This window comes from Mauremys reevesii, linkage group 2, assembly GCF_016161935.1.
Source record: "Mauremys reevesii isolate NIE-2019 linkage group 2, ASM1616193v1, whole genome shotgun sequence".
In the NCBI taxonomy this organism is placed as follows: domain Eukaryota; kingdom Metazoa; phylum Chordata; order Testudines; family Geoemydidae; genus Mauremys; species Mauremys reevesii.
In genome coordinates this window covers 98,952,679-98,966,169 of record NC_052624.1, presented here as the reverse complement: position 1 = coordinate 98,966,169, position 13,491 = coordinate 98,952,679, and the positions used below count along the sequence as shown (strand labels likewise).

Genomic DNA, 13,491 nt, shown 5'->3' with positions numbered 1-13,491 from the left:
TTTTCTTCAATAGCACTGTCCAATCCAGGCCACCAAAAATAGCTTCGTGCAATTTCCTTCATGCGCACTATTCCACAGTGACTGGAATGTAGCTGTTCTAACATCTGTGATCTCAGTGGTGGTGGAATAATGACACGTCTCCCCCACAACAAACAACCAGATTGGACCGATAACTCCGTCCTCCTGGACATGTAGGTAACAAGGTCTGGTGAGACTGGAGAGGTTTGTTGAGATTTTCCATGCATCACCAGGTCCATAACTTGGGACAATACTGGGTCAACGCGAGTTGCCTTCTTTATCTGAGTAGCAGTGATGGGTGTATTCTCTACCTGTTCAAAGTAGAAGATTTCCTTTTGGGCACTATCTTGATGTTTGACTGGCAAAGGCAACCTTGAGAGGCCATCTGCATTGCTGTGCAGAGTGGATTTCCGATATTTGTTTTCATATGTGTGTGCTGAAAGGAACAATGCCCAACGTTGCATACGACTAGCAGCTAATGGGGGAATGCCTGTGTAGGGTCAAAAAATTGACGTCAGAGGTCGATGGTCTGTGAGAAGAGTAAACTTTCGCCCAAACAGGTACTGATTAAACTTCCGAATTCCAAAAACAATTCCTAATGCCTCACGTTCAATTTGGGCGTAGTTAGTTTCTGCTTTGCTTAGAGTGCGTGAAGCAAAAGCAATAGGTCTCTCTTCTCCCGAAGGCATAATGTGTGATACGACTGCTCCCACTTCATAAGGGGAGGCATCACAGGCCAATTGTAGGGGTAAGGATGGATCAAAGTGCATTAGAACTTCAGAATTTAGCAGTGCATCCTTAGCTTTGTTAAATGCAACATCACAGGCTTCAGTCCACTTCCAGGCCTTGTTCTGCCCAAGGAGCTCATGAAGTGGTTTTGGCAGTGTGGCTAACTGTGAGATGAACTTTCCATAATAGTTCAGTAGTCCTAGAAACGAGCGCAGCTGGCTTACATTTCAAGGTGGGGGAGCCTCCACAATAGCTTTAACTTTTGCAGGGGCCTTATGAAGACCTGCGGAATCAATGATGTGTCCCAAATATTCAACAGAGGGCTTGAAGAATTCACACTTGTCTTTGCGAACTCGTAGGCCATACCCTTCCAGTCTTTGTAGGGTAGCCTCTAAATTCTTTAAGTGATCCTCTTCATTTCTTCCAGTGACCAGGATATCATCCAGATAGCACTGAACTCCTGACAAGCCACACAAGATCTGGTCCATAGCCAAAAAAAAGGTAATAATTGGGAGATATACAATCTCCTAGAACTGGAAGGGACATTGTACAGGGGCTCCGAGCGCCGCTCACCAAGGAGGTCAGAGCGCAGAAGAAAAAAAAGCCCGGCTAAGCAGCCTCAGCTCTGGTCAGCTCCGGAGAGCAGACCTGCCTGAGGGAGCCCTGAGCGGGAGAGAGGAGGGGGAGCCGAGCGACTGCCCTGAACTGACGGGAGAGCACCCTACCTCGCTCCTGGGAAGACCAGCGCCCTGTGTCCCCCCTGCCCACCCCACCGGTGGTGGCAGCGTCCCCTCACCTACTGGCTCAGCCTGCCACAAGCAGCCTGCCACTGGCTCAGCCTGCCACAAAGCCCTGAGCTTGTGTGTACTGCTACTGGCTCCAGCCTGCCACAAAGGCCTGAGCCCTTATACCTGTTGCTACTGGCCACCCTGTGAGACAGCGCGCGGTGGTGTCCCTCCCCTCCCTCTCAGAGTTTGAGCCCCCGGGACCGCCTGTTACAAGTGGCAGATTTGATGGGGGGGGAGGGAGGGTCCCCCTCCCTCCCCAACCCCTCCTCAGTCCACCACCAGTGGGAAAATACCTAACTCAGGGCCGACAGTAGCCGGGGAGAATTTTGGGCAGCCCAGGGCGGCAGAGGCGGAACTATAACCAGGAGGAGGCCCGCCGGAGGTTCGCTCCTGGGGACGGGGTCCTGCTGCTTCTACCCTCGCCAACCCGTCTCAGGTCATCAACCTGCTAAAGCCATGGTGGTGGACCGAGAGGGCCCACTGATCGACCCTGCCCGCTGCCCTGAGCCTGAACTGGGCCCGACCGGACACACAAGGTGAGGGGACCCTGGACCGACGATAGGCCGCAGCAGAGCAGCCAGCGTAAACAGGCATGTCTCCTGCAGGCTTTCTTTCGAAAAACTTTCCGGCCCCGGGAGTATACCACCACCTGGCCTGTCATCGATTCTGACCGGGCCAGAAAATCATCAGGAGACCACTGCCTTTGCCTTTGCCTTCACGGCGGGTAAGAGAAGGAAGAGAGGTCCACGTTGCCTTGGGAGTCATGGGAGCCTTCCTGCCTTGAATGGCGGAATCGGTGGGTGGTGGTGTTGGTCCCCAAACCGACGCGCCCCGATTTTTGTATAGACCGCCGGGTCGTCGCGCTTAGCCAGCGGTTGCGCGCCTATCCGATGCCAGGGTGGGACGAACTCCTGGGCGCCTGAGAAGCCCCAATTACCACCCCCCTGGACCTGCAAGGGTATTGGCAGATCCTCAGGCCTTTCAATGTTTAATGCCGTGTTCGGCCTCCATGGCCCAGCCGACCTTCCAGCGGTTGATGGACCACCTCTTCTTGCCCACCCCCAGTATGCGCGGCCGCCTACTTGGATGACGTGGTAATCTACAGCCGCCACTGGGATCATGCGATGGTACTAGCCTACAGCCTATGCCTTTTTTACCATCCGGCATCGGGCGGGCAGGACCACGCAAATGCCGACTTCCTGTCCCCCCCGGAGGGTTGAGCCCCGGATACAGGAAGGGGCGGGCTCCAGCGTGGTGAGCCCGCCCCTCAGAGCCTACCGCTCCCTCCTGGGACCAGCCGGGCTCCCGCGCCACCACCGACGAGGAGCCCGGGGGCGCCCAACCTGTAAGTGTGTGTTGTGTGGCCACCACCCACTGACCGCCAGCGGCGCTGACGCTGCCAGGCCCGGGCCCGGAGTGGACACAGTGTGGTGGGTGGTCCCCCCCCCCCACCACACACACGGTGGCCCCCGTCTCCCCTCTGCCTACTGGCTCAGCCTGCCAGGCCTGAGGCTTGTACTGTACCTACTCTGGCACTCAGCCCCACAAGAGAGGTCTGAGCCCTTATGCTGTTGCTACTGGTGCCACAAAAAGCCCTGAGCCTTGTACCTGTTGCCCCCCTGTACTGTTGCTGCCAAGGAGGCCTGAGCCCCTACTGTTTTACTACTGGCAGAGCGGGCGGTGTGGCTCCTCCTCCCCTCAGCTCTGGAACAGGGCGGGAGCAGATGTTATTCCGAAGGGTAGGCGACAGTATCGATAAAGCCCCTTATGAGTCACAATAGTCAACAGCTCTTGGGACTTTTCATCGACGTGCATCTGTAAATATGCTTGACTCAGATCAATCTTACTGAACTTTTGTCCCCCAGCCAGGCCTGCGAAGAGGTCATCGATGCGGGGAAGCGGGTATTGCTCTGCACACAACACTGGGTTGACAGTGACTTTAAAATCACCGGAAATCCGGAGAGAGCCATCTTTCTTCACTATTGGAACAATAGGAGTGGCTCATGAGCTATGGGTAACTGGTATTAGGACTCCATTGGTGACCAGGCGCTCCAGGTCCGCTTCGACTTTCGGCCTGATGGCATATGGCACAGTTTGGGCTTTCAGATATTTTGGTGGACTGTCAGGTTTAATGTTCAATGTCACAGTGATTCCCTTCATACTTCCCAAATCATCTCCAAAAACAGCAGCATGTTTCCTTAGTATAGGGGTTAGACTGGTTTCTTCTTTAGTCATCCGGTGCACTTCTGCCCAGTTCAGTTGAATCTTCCCAAGCCAAGACCTACCCATTAAGGCTGGGTAGTTACCTCTCACCACAAACAGTGGCAATTTAGCAGCCTGTCCATTGAGCTCCACCTTAACATCAATAGTGCCCAACATGGGCACAGCTTCTCCCGTATACGTCTTCAGAACAGTTTTTGTTGCCTTAAGCGGAAGATGCTGTAGCTTTTCTTTATACACAGTCTCGGAGACCAGCGAGACGGCTGCACCGGTGTCCAATTCCATGCGTATAGGTTTGCCATCCAACAACGGGGTTACCCAGTATTCATGTGAGCCCATTGCCAAAGACAAAACATGCAGTGGCACTTCCTCTTGCGATGAGGTGTCACTTTGATCATCCTGGGTCTGCTCTAGGGTATGCAGGGTTCCTCTTTTTGTCAGCCAGGCCACAGGCCTCTTTTTCTTTTGTTTACAGGCACACTCTCAATGTGTCCCGTTTTGCCACAGTGTCGACACACCAGGTCCTTACACCAGCATTCTGATGCCTGGTGACCCGGCTTACCAAAGCGGTAACATTCTTGACTCTGCACAGTTTTTGTGGATCGGTTCTTGTGACACTTTTTGCACCCTAGGGGATGCACCGATGTATTGCGCCTCCCTTGTAGCCAGTTCCATGGAGACAGCAATATAAACAGCCTTCTGTAATGTAAGCTGAGCCTCTTTCAGTAGGCGCTTCTGTATAGCTTCACTGTAGAGGACACACACTAACCTGTCACACAGGGCATCATTTAACATCTCCTTAAATTCACAGTGTTGTGCTAGCTTTTTAAAAATTGCTACAAATTGTACAACTGTTTCATCTTCCTTTTGGTTTCTTTTGTGGAACCTATATCTTTCAGCAATTACCAGTGGTTTGGGGGAAAAATGGGACCCCAGGATTTCCACAATGTCACTGTAAGATTTAGTTGCTGGCTTAACAGGGTGTAGTAAGCTGTGTAGCAGGGAGTAGGTTTTAGCCCCTACAACACTTAAGAATATTGGCATCTTCTTCGCTTCTGTAATGTCATTTGCAATAACAAAAAGCTCAAAACGCTCAGTATACACATGCCACTGCTCTATATTCTCATGAAAAGGTTCCAGTGGCCTGGTCAGAGTAGCCATGATTTTTAGTTTCACTTTCACAGTCAGTGCAAACAAGCAGCCTTTTTGTTTGTTTGTTCTTTACCTTGACTTCTGTTTCCTTCTGTTACTGGAGCAGCACTGGACTCCCATCCTCGTCGCCACTTGCTATATCCTTGAGGGCAGCCGGTTTAGGAAGAAATCATTTGAGGCCAGACAGCAGACAGCTAACAAAACTACCATTTTATTTACAGACACAGAGCTCACCCAACCGGCCAAAACCGGCTGGGCTATCCCCTAATAATCTAACTCAGTTGCCATAGGAACAAAAACCATGACAACCAAATACACAACACTATACTCCTTTTATTACCTAATAGCACAACAGTCCAAAGGGCCCATTGCAGTAAAGGCAGCCTTCAGAGCTGCATTCACCTATGCTGTGGGTTGAACTACCCATTGGTAAACTCAGCATTTGGGAGGAGCAGACAAACTCCCCTTCCATCTCTGTACCTGGCTCAGTGCCAACACAGGGATGAATTTCCTCCACTATCTTTTTCCTTGCTGCAAACCAAGGGATCTAAGTTCTTCTGGGGAGTGCCTCTAAACTAGCTCTTGCAGCCTCTTTTTACAAGACAGATCTGGCTTCCTTAAGAGTCTATGAATCTTGTTCTGAAATGAACTTGAAGTTAATTTGTCATAAATAGTTAGTGTGAAATAGAAAAATATTTAAAATATTTTATCTTGTTCTAGGATGTCTTTCTAAGACTATTCAATACTGAATGTAGTCAAATCATGATACATTTTTAACTGCTTACTTTTTTTTTTTTTAGAAAAGGGTGAAGGTGTAACTAGCTCAGAAGACAGCCCTTGGGTTACTCGCAGTATGTAAATAGCTGTCCTGAGAACATAGCCTAGGGTATGTAAAGATGATACTGCATGTACATTCATTATCAGCTGCAACTTGCATATCTTCTGTGATTTCTTTAAAAATAAATAAATAAATAAAAACCAACTTTGTTTTGAAGAGAAAGTGGCTTCACGACTTGAGCCCTGCAGAAGTAAATTCCCTCTATGCGTTCTGATCTGCGCACACACATTTTACCAATTTAACTAAATCTGTTTTGAAATGTATTTAGCTGAATCTGTGTATCTCTCCTGTGTTGGCACTCTTAAATCTGTTTTAGTTGCTTATATCCATTTAGCGTAGTCTGAGTGGTTTTTTTTTTTAAGTATCCTCTGCTGCCCAGGTGTGCCAGGTTGAAGATCCCTTTGTCCAAGTGGACTGATGTGTGGTAACTGCAATATAGGTCTAAATCTAGGCCATAGGTAGTAGTAATTTGTAGTTCTGCATCATGGGAGAAGGAGAGTATAGGAAGAAAAGTTACTAACTGGAGGTTGAAGATGGTGCGGTGGGATGACTGTTTCATTGTGTACCCTACCATTGGTTCCCTTTCCTGTCGTATTTGTCGTCTTTGCCACATCCTAGTTACATTAATTTTGCACAGCCATTGGATGCCAGATAGTTAGTTACATCACTTGCCAAATCCACTTAGATGGTGGTGTAAACCCCTAATGAATACATTCCATAGATTTCAGTTAGAATTGTACCTGTCTACACTCTGGTGGATCAAAGCAAGTTCAATGTAACATGGTTTTACCTATAATGTGGTAAGATTATTTGGCTCCCAAGGACAGCGTTATATCGAGATAGAGGTGTATTAATAAAATACAAATATAACTTTTCACAGAGACTTACTACTAGCAAGTCTAAAAAAAAAGGGGGGGGGGAAAAAAGCAATAACGAGGGACAGGAACATGCAAAGCACATTATTTGATTCTGTTCTGTTTAGGTCCGGTAAAGAACAGAGAAAACTGTAATTATTTTTATTATTGAGTCTGTGAAGAAACTCTGCATAAATAAATTACAATGATTTGGACATGTATGTATGCATATTTATTTGTTTTCCTAAAATTAATTGAGTATTTTAGGAAAAATTGTGAATGGCATTCTGAGGCCACCAAAAAATTTCGTGAGAACCCTTGGTCTTAGACCCTATGCTTACTCCAAAAGGAAGTTTTCAAGAGTCCATCAGTGTCCATCTAAAAGTATCTATCTGGATTGTGCTAAAAATTAATTTAAGTTTTAAATAGTAAAGTTGAATAGACATTACTTTCATTTGAGTGCATTTTGTGATGCCGAATTCAGTAAGCATCTATAAGTAAGGCTACGTTTTAATCACGGGTATATTTGGTAAAAGTCATGGACAGGTCACGGGCAGTAAACAAAAATTCACGGCCCATGACCTGTCCATGACTTTTACTATATACCCCTGACTAAAACTTGGGGAGCAGCCTGGACGCGGGAGGGGGTTCCATTGGTGCTGGGTGTGTGTGCGGGTGCTGGGGCGGAGGGTGTGTCCTGGGGGGGGGCTCCCATGGGTGCTCCTGGCAGGGAGTTGTGGTCCGGGGTGGGGTGGTTGGGACAGGCTCCCTACCTTGCTCCTGGGAAGCAGCGACCCCAGCTCCATGTGCTGCCTCCACTCCGCCCCAAGTCCTGGTTCTGCAGCTCCCATTGGATGGGAATTGCGGCCAATGGGAGCTGTGAGGGCAGTGCCTGCAGGCGAAGGCAACACATGGAGCTAGGAGCAGAAGGAGAGGAGTTTCTGTCATCCTTCTGGGGAGCTGCCCCACCCCCAGGTAAGCACCGTGCCCAACCTTGAGCCCCACTCAGACCCAAACTCCTTCTGCTTGGGGAATATGGGGCGAGGGGAGTCTGAGACTGCCCCAGCAGAGGGTGCACCTGGCCCAGGGGCTGCCTGAGCTGCTCAGCAGCCCTGGGCCAGGCACACCGGCCGCTGCAGAAGCCACAGAGAGATCAGAAAGTCACAGAATCCATGAGTTCTGTGAGCCTTATCTATAAGTACTCCAGTGGTTAATCTTCTATTATGATATGAATATATTTATCCTGAGTGAGGCCAAAACATCTTATCAGAATCTTTTCCAGTCACTCAGTTTTAGTGTACATAGTCTTGTAATTGATCCTTTGTGAATAATCTAATCATAACTCATCAGACTTTTACCCTATAGAAATCCTAACTCTCAGGCTTTGTTGTTCCATGATCTTGCACAGAATCAGGGCCTATTATTTGGGGTTCAGTGAACTGTATTTTTCAGTTTGTAGTCAATGTTTGACAAATTTTTATCCAAGAGGTCTGCAGCCAAGAAAATTTATCCTATTCACTGTTAATACTCTGTGTGCGTTTAGGATTTATTCCCACGTTTTTTGTGTGTGTCTAAGTCAACTAGGATTGAATTTGCTGTGATGTGACTGTGTTAATGATGAAGTGTATAAGTAAAAGTATATTAATCTTCTGTGTTTTCTATATCAGAGCTAGAGATTTTCTGAGTCAGTCTGGTTTGGTGTCTGAAATACACAGGTTGGCTGACCTTGGAGAGGCGTTTTTCCCTATGGAAATGGGGTGCGCTATAACATGCAGATAAGGATGAAAGAAAGCTGTAATTTTGTTTTTCTTTAAAATAAAAAAATCAAGTTTTTAAATAATACAAATAAGGTTGTGCTATACCAATAGAACTGTAGCTGTTGATGCCCAGATGCCTGTCTCCTTCCTAGGCTCCAGAGTGATACACAAACCAGGAGAAGATAGGCATTTGGTTGTCGTGCAGAACCCAGCGCTGTAGGTGTGATCAGAGGCTGCTGACTAGATCAGGCCCTATTCAGAATTTGTGGGGGAGGAGTGCAGGAAGTGGGGTCATGGTGCCTGGAAAAAAAACAAAAAACTTCTAGCCCAGTGGTTAAAGCACTAACCTGGCACGTGGGAGACCCAGGTTCAATTCCCTCCCCTCTGCCAGTGCTGGGAGAAAATTTGAACAGGGCTCTCCCACCTTTCAGTAAAGTGCTCTAACCACTGAGCTATGAGAGATCCTGATGTATGGCTCCCTCATTCTCTCTTGTTGAAGCTATTCCAGTGTGGATAAATAGAGTGATTGGAGCAGTAGGACTGGACCGTGTGTGTGTGTCTCCTTTTAAATTCAGTGTGCAAAGTAAAAATAGTTATTATGCTGAAAACTCAGCAACTGTTTGTGGAAGATATTTTTAAATAGGGTTTGACTTATACAAATACTAGTTATCCATCGTTGGCCAACTGTTCTTGGTGGTGATTAGATTTTAAGTAGTACACAGCAACAAAATAGTCTATTTTAGAAATTGTAAACTACAGTCTTTGTAAAGTATAAATATTGTTGCAAAATGTAAAAGAAAGGGAAGATACTTTTAAGGTTATTTTTATTGGAAGACTGACTTTTGAAAGTTTTTTCTTTTCTTAGCTAAAAAATAAATTTTGGTACTCTTACTGAGCCTATTTTTTAACACAGACGTTTTGGGAAGCATATCATCAACTTTTCTTTATGCTTATCAAAAACGTAAGTTTATAGTTTTTCAAGTGAAAATCCAAAGGACCAAATTCTGCCCTCCATATTTCAGTGAAAACCATGTATAGATATGAATAAGAACTATGTACAAATATTTTAATGACTGAACTTGGTTCAAAACAAGGATTTTCTTTTTTATGGGCAAAATGCAGGGAAGACAAGATAACATCTACTGAAAAGACAAATGTTCTGTAGATGTTTCAGGCTACAGCAGTTCTCATTTACAACTTCTCTTTGGAAAACTGAGGCCTGGTCTACACTGGCGGCGGGGGGCGGGGTGGAAGAGGAGATCGATCTAAGTTACACAACTTCAGCTACGTGAATAATGTAGCTGAAGTCGACATACTTAGATCGATTTACCGTGGTGTCTTCACTGCAGTGAGTCGACTGCTGCCGCTCCTCCGTCAACTCCTGCTGCGCCTCTCGCGGTGGTGGAGTACAGGAGTCGACGGGAGAACACACGGGGATTGATTTATTGCGTCTAGACTAGACACGAAAAATCGACCCCCACTGGATTGATCGCTGCCTGACGATCCAGTGGGTAGTGTAGACATACCCCGAGGGTTAAAGAATTAAAAATATTGGTTAGAATAATAAAGCTATTACTACACTAGTGCTGTTTAAGAAATTTTGTGACATGCTATGGACAACCTTTTCGGTACAATGAATTAGAAGTGTGGATTAGGAGCAGTTTATTGTGCATTAGTATATTTTGTTGCATGCATGATATTTACATAACTGAAAATGTTGTAATGTTCATATAAGTGTCTAATATTTACGTCTTAAAACATTGCAACAATGCCCCATTTTGTACTCTCAGGCAAGGGTTTAATTTCTCTTTATTAGTTATTCTGATGGGGAGATTCCCAGCCCCCCCTTTTGCCACTTTAGGAGTGTTTTTATAGATCACCTTTAATTGGATTGGTATCCAAGAGACACTCAGTCTTCTTTAAATCAAGCAACCTCCCCAACCGGTTTAGCCGTGATAGTTTCCCATATGCTTGTGCATCCTTGATGGATGCTTCCACGGTGGCTGAGAAAAATAGGACAGGATTTTTAAACAAGGCTGTCTTTTTTTGCTTTCAGCAGCAAAATGGTATGAAATTGAACTGATTTTCTGCATTCACTTGCCTCCCATTGTGACTGGAACATGTATCATGTGTCACCATGCGACTCGTAACAGATGTATTTATTGGCTACGAAAATTAGTTCTAATTTACATCCTTGGCTGCTGTAAGTAAATAGAGCCCTGCTTAAAATTAATAGTAATTGGTCTCTAGCTCATTTTAGAGTGTAGGGAGGTTATCTTACTATATTATGAAACATTGAGCAAAACTTGTGATAAATTAGGGCAAGGTTTGAAACAAAAGTACACAGTGTCACATGTTCAACACTTGCCATTCTAAAATTAATAGAGGATGACCGTGTTAAAAAGATGCATTCAACTTAAAAATCACTTCTATTTGAATGTTTTTACTGATAGTAATTTTATTTTTAATTACAATAAGTGAATGAGAATTTTTTTTGTTCATTGTTTTTACTTGTGTATTTGATAGCAATCTCCAAATAACTTTCATTGTCTCCCTATATAGTCAGTTGAGGCCCATTTTACATATGTAATTTTACTGTCTGAGTAAAGCTACTTGTATGTTTCCAGGATTGGGCCCTTAATTAGTTTCCCATCTGTGTTAGGTCTTTCACACAGGAATAGAAGTGAGAAAGATAGGAAAACAAAAATGATTGTAAAACCACAGGAATTGGCCGGTGGTTGCAAGGGTTGCATCAGTATAATTAAAATCTTTTTAATGCCACACCTTAAGTAAACTTCTACAACTTTTGTGTGTGTATACTCCTATAAGCCTGGTTTAAACCAAGGTGAGTGTACACACTCAAAGTTGTAGAAGTTTTAAGTAAGTCTGTTTTAATCTCTTGCCTTTTAATTAAAACACTGCAATTTCTGTAGTCAGGCCCTGAAGTGATTTCTAATTTTATATTTAAAATTGAGTAGTCGTGACAACTTGTCCCTTTAATGCACTAGCCTTTCAATTTTGTAGTCATGGATGCAAATCCGGTTGTTCTTTGCATGTCCCCTGTATACTTCCATTAACAGGATGCACTGACCAGATGCAGCTTACACAGTGGAACTCTAACTAGCAGGGCCCATTGGAGTGTTTACCCTCCCCCACTTCTCTCACCATTCCTGAACATTATTAGGGCAAGGTTATAAAAGGGGGCAAGGTACTCCAGCTGCCTCAATTCCTTCCTAACGCAACCGGCTGTCAGTTCAGGAACAAACTTTCAGGCCCTCCTCCTATTTCAGTGCCTTCTGAATAGTTTTAGCATAGGCTTTTAGGATAGTTTGTGTATATAGTTATTTTTAAGTAGTGTTAAGTTTTTTACATTTACATATATATTTAATGAAGTGTTAGATTCGATCCTTCAGTTTTGAGATAACAGATCTGAAAATTAAGAGGTTGGGATTTCACAAATGTAGTGTCCATTAGTGTTTTTGACATCCAGTGTGCATGCTAGCTTCCTGGTGTGTCTAGGAGCATGATAGTCTCTGTCAGGGTGTTCAAGATACTCTGCTTTATTCTAAGTAAGGATGCTGTGACAGAAGAAACTGCAGGCTATACTAGTGCAGGAGGCATTGGCAGCTGCCAGAACTGATGCTTCACTAGTATCTAAGAGATTCCACAAACTGGCTTCAGTCCCTAATGCCTCAGGAGACAAGAAGCTGCAAAAATTTCTGCAGCTTCAGTTCCATGCTCTACAAAAGTTATGAGACAGGATCCAACATTACCAGATCCAAAACCTAAAAGCAGAAGACACTCTGTATCCAGAGCCAGTCCATGAGAGAGAAGTTCTTCAGAACCAAGTGTGCCAGTGCAGCTAAGAACCCAGTGAGGAGAAAGGACTCTGTTACAAGCACCAAGAGATGTTCTGTGTACTTTCAGATCTGACCATTTGGATTCTAGAACTCCCAAACTGAAGACTAAGCACAAGGAGACAGATTCTCAGATACAGAAAGAGGGAGCTGAGTACCGGTTCCAAACTGGCTTGCCAACAGTCTGTTACAGGGATTGCACAAATCTACCACATGGATCTGCATCTTCATGTCTCATGTCTGGCAGCATCGGATAAACACTTATTCAGAGTAACAACGATTATTCCAGTCACGTATGCTTGATACTCCACCACTGACAAAAAGGAAGAGTAGAAGACATATGAATTTCTCTACCTTTTCCTCCACCCAAGACCCTTTCAGATTTCTGAATAAGTACTTTCACCATTTTCTGTCCTGCAGGTGGGATCACTGATACGCCTCTACAGTTGGGATCGTAAACAAGTTTGAATCTGTAACCAGACTTTGAATCTGAGCTAATCCCATGTCATAAGGAGAAATACACTTCCACAGAAGTGTATGGAGGATCCTTATCCTAAATTCTATTGCATGGATCCAAATATAGACTTCTGGCTGGAGTGGCAAGTTCATCTATGGGTGAGATGGCCATACTGGCCCTTCCCTGGACAACATGGAGAGCTTGAGTATCCTTTTTATATAAAGAAACTTTCCCACCTAGGATTTGAGAGAGACTGCAAGGATCCGATCCAGTTTCTGGATTAGTCTATAGGTTAAAAAAAACAGTGCCTACTGTCTTACTTGATGCTCTTTTAAAGAAAGAAGAACTGATGATAGCTGAACAAAGTTATGAAACAGATAATGAATTGGAGAATTAGACAGCCTCAGACGTTACCGTGGGGGGGGGATTACAACTTCTTTTTCCCTTCAGAGGATGCAGTTCTCTTTCACAAGCTAACTGACAGGATGGCGGTGATGCTAGGGATTTCCTTTGTCTATTGAGGAGACTTCTCACCCCATATAGGACCCCCCTAGGTGCATTCTCTAGAAACAGAATTATACTTCCTGTCTGATTTTTGCTGAATGAGAAAGTCCATCTGATCTTCACCTGCCTCAGCACAAGCTATGTCGAAAGAAAGAAAAACTTTACCTTGTTCTTCAAAAAGGCTTTTCTATGTTCTGTACACATTCACCCCCAAACTCTTTATTGGTGGAAGCCAATAAATCACAAATATAACCTCAGTTTTGACATGAGGATAGAGAGGTGTTTAACATTTCCCACCTTAGCTTTTTCTACCCCAA

General features: G+C 45.0%; 1 protein-coding gene across 5 annotated transcripts in view; it reads left to right on the top strand.

Annotated features, from left to right (window-relative positions):
• Nucleotides 1-13,491, top strand: part of EZH2 (enhancer of zeste 2 polycomb repressive complex 2 subunit) — an 88,964-nt gene that overhangs the window by 22,081 nt on the left and 53,392 nt on the right. The window contains exons 1-2 of one of the 5 annotated variants that reach the window (XM_039524249.1): nucleotides 5,285-5,316; nucleotides 5,708-5,793. The exons of the other annotated variants lie outside the window; for them this stretch is intronic. The gene's annotated coding sequence lies outside the window, so the exon portion shown is untranslated. Of the gene's footprint in view, nucleotides 1-5,284; nucleotides 5,317-5,707; nucleotides 5,794-13,491 lie in introns of those variants that run through there. 5 annotated transcript variants of the gene reach the window in all.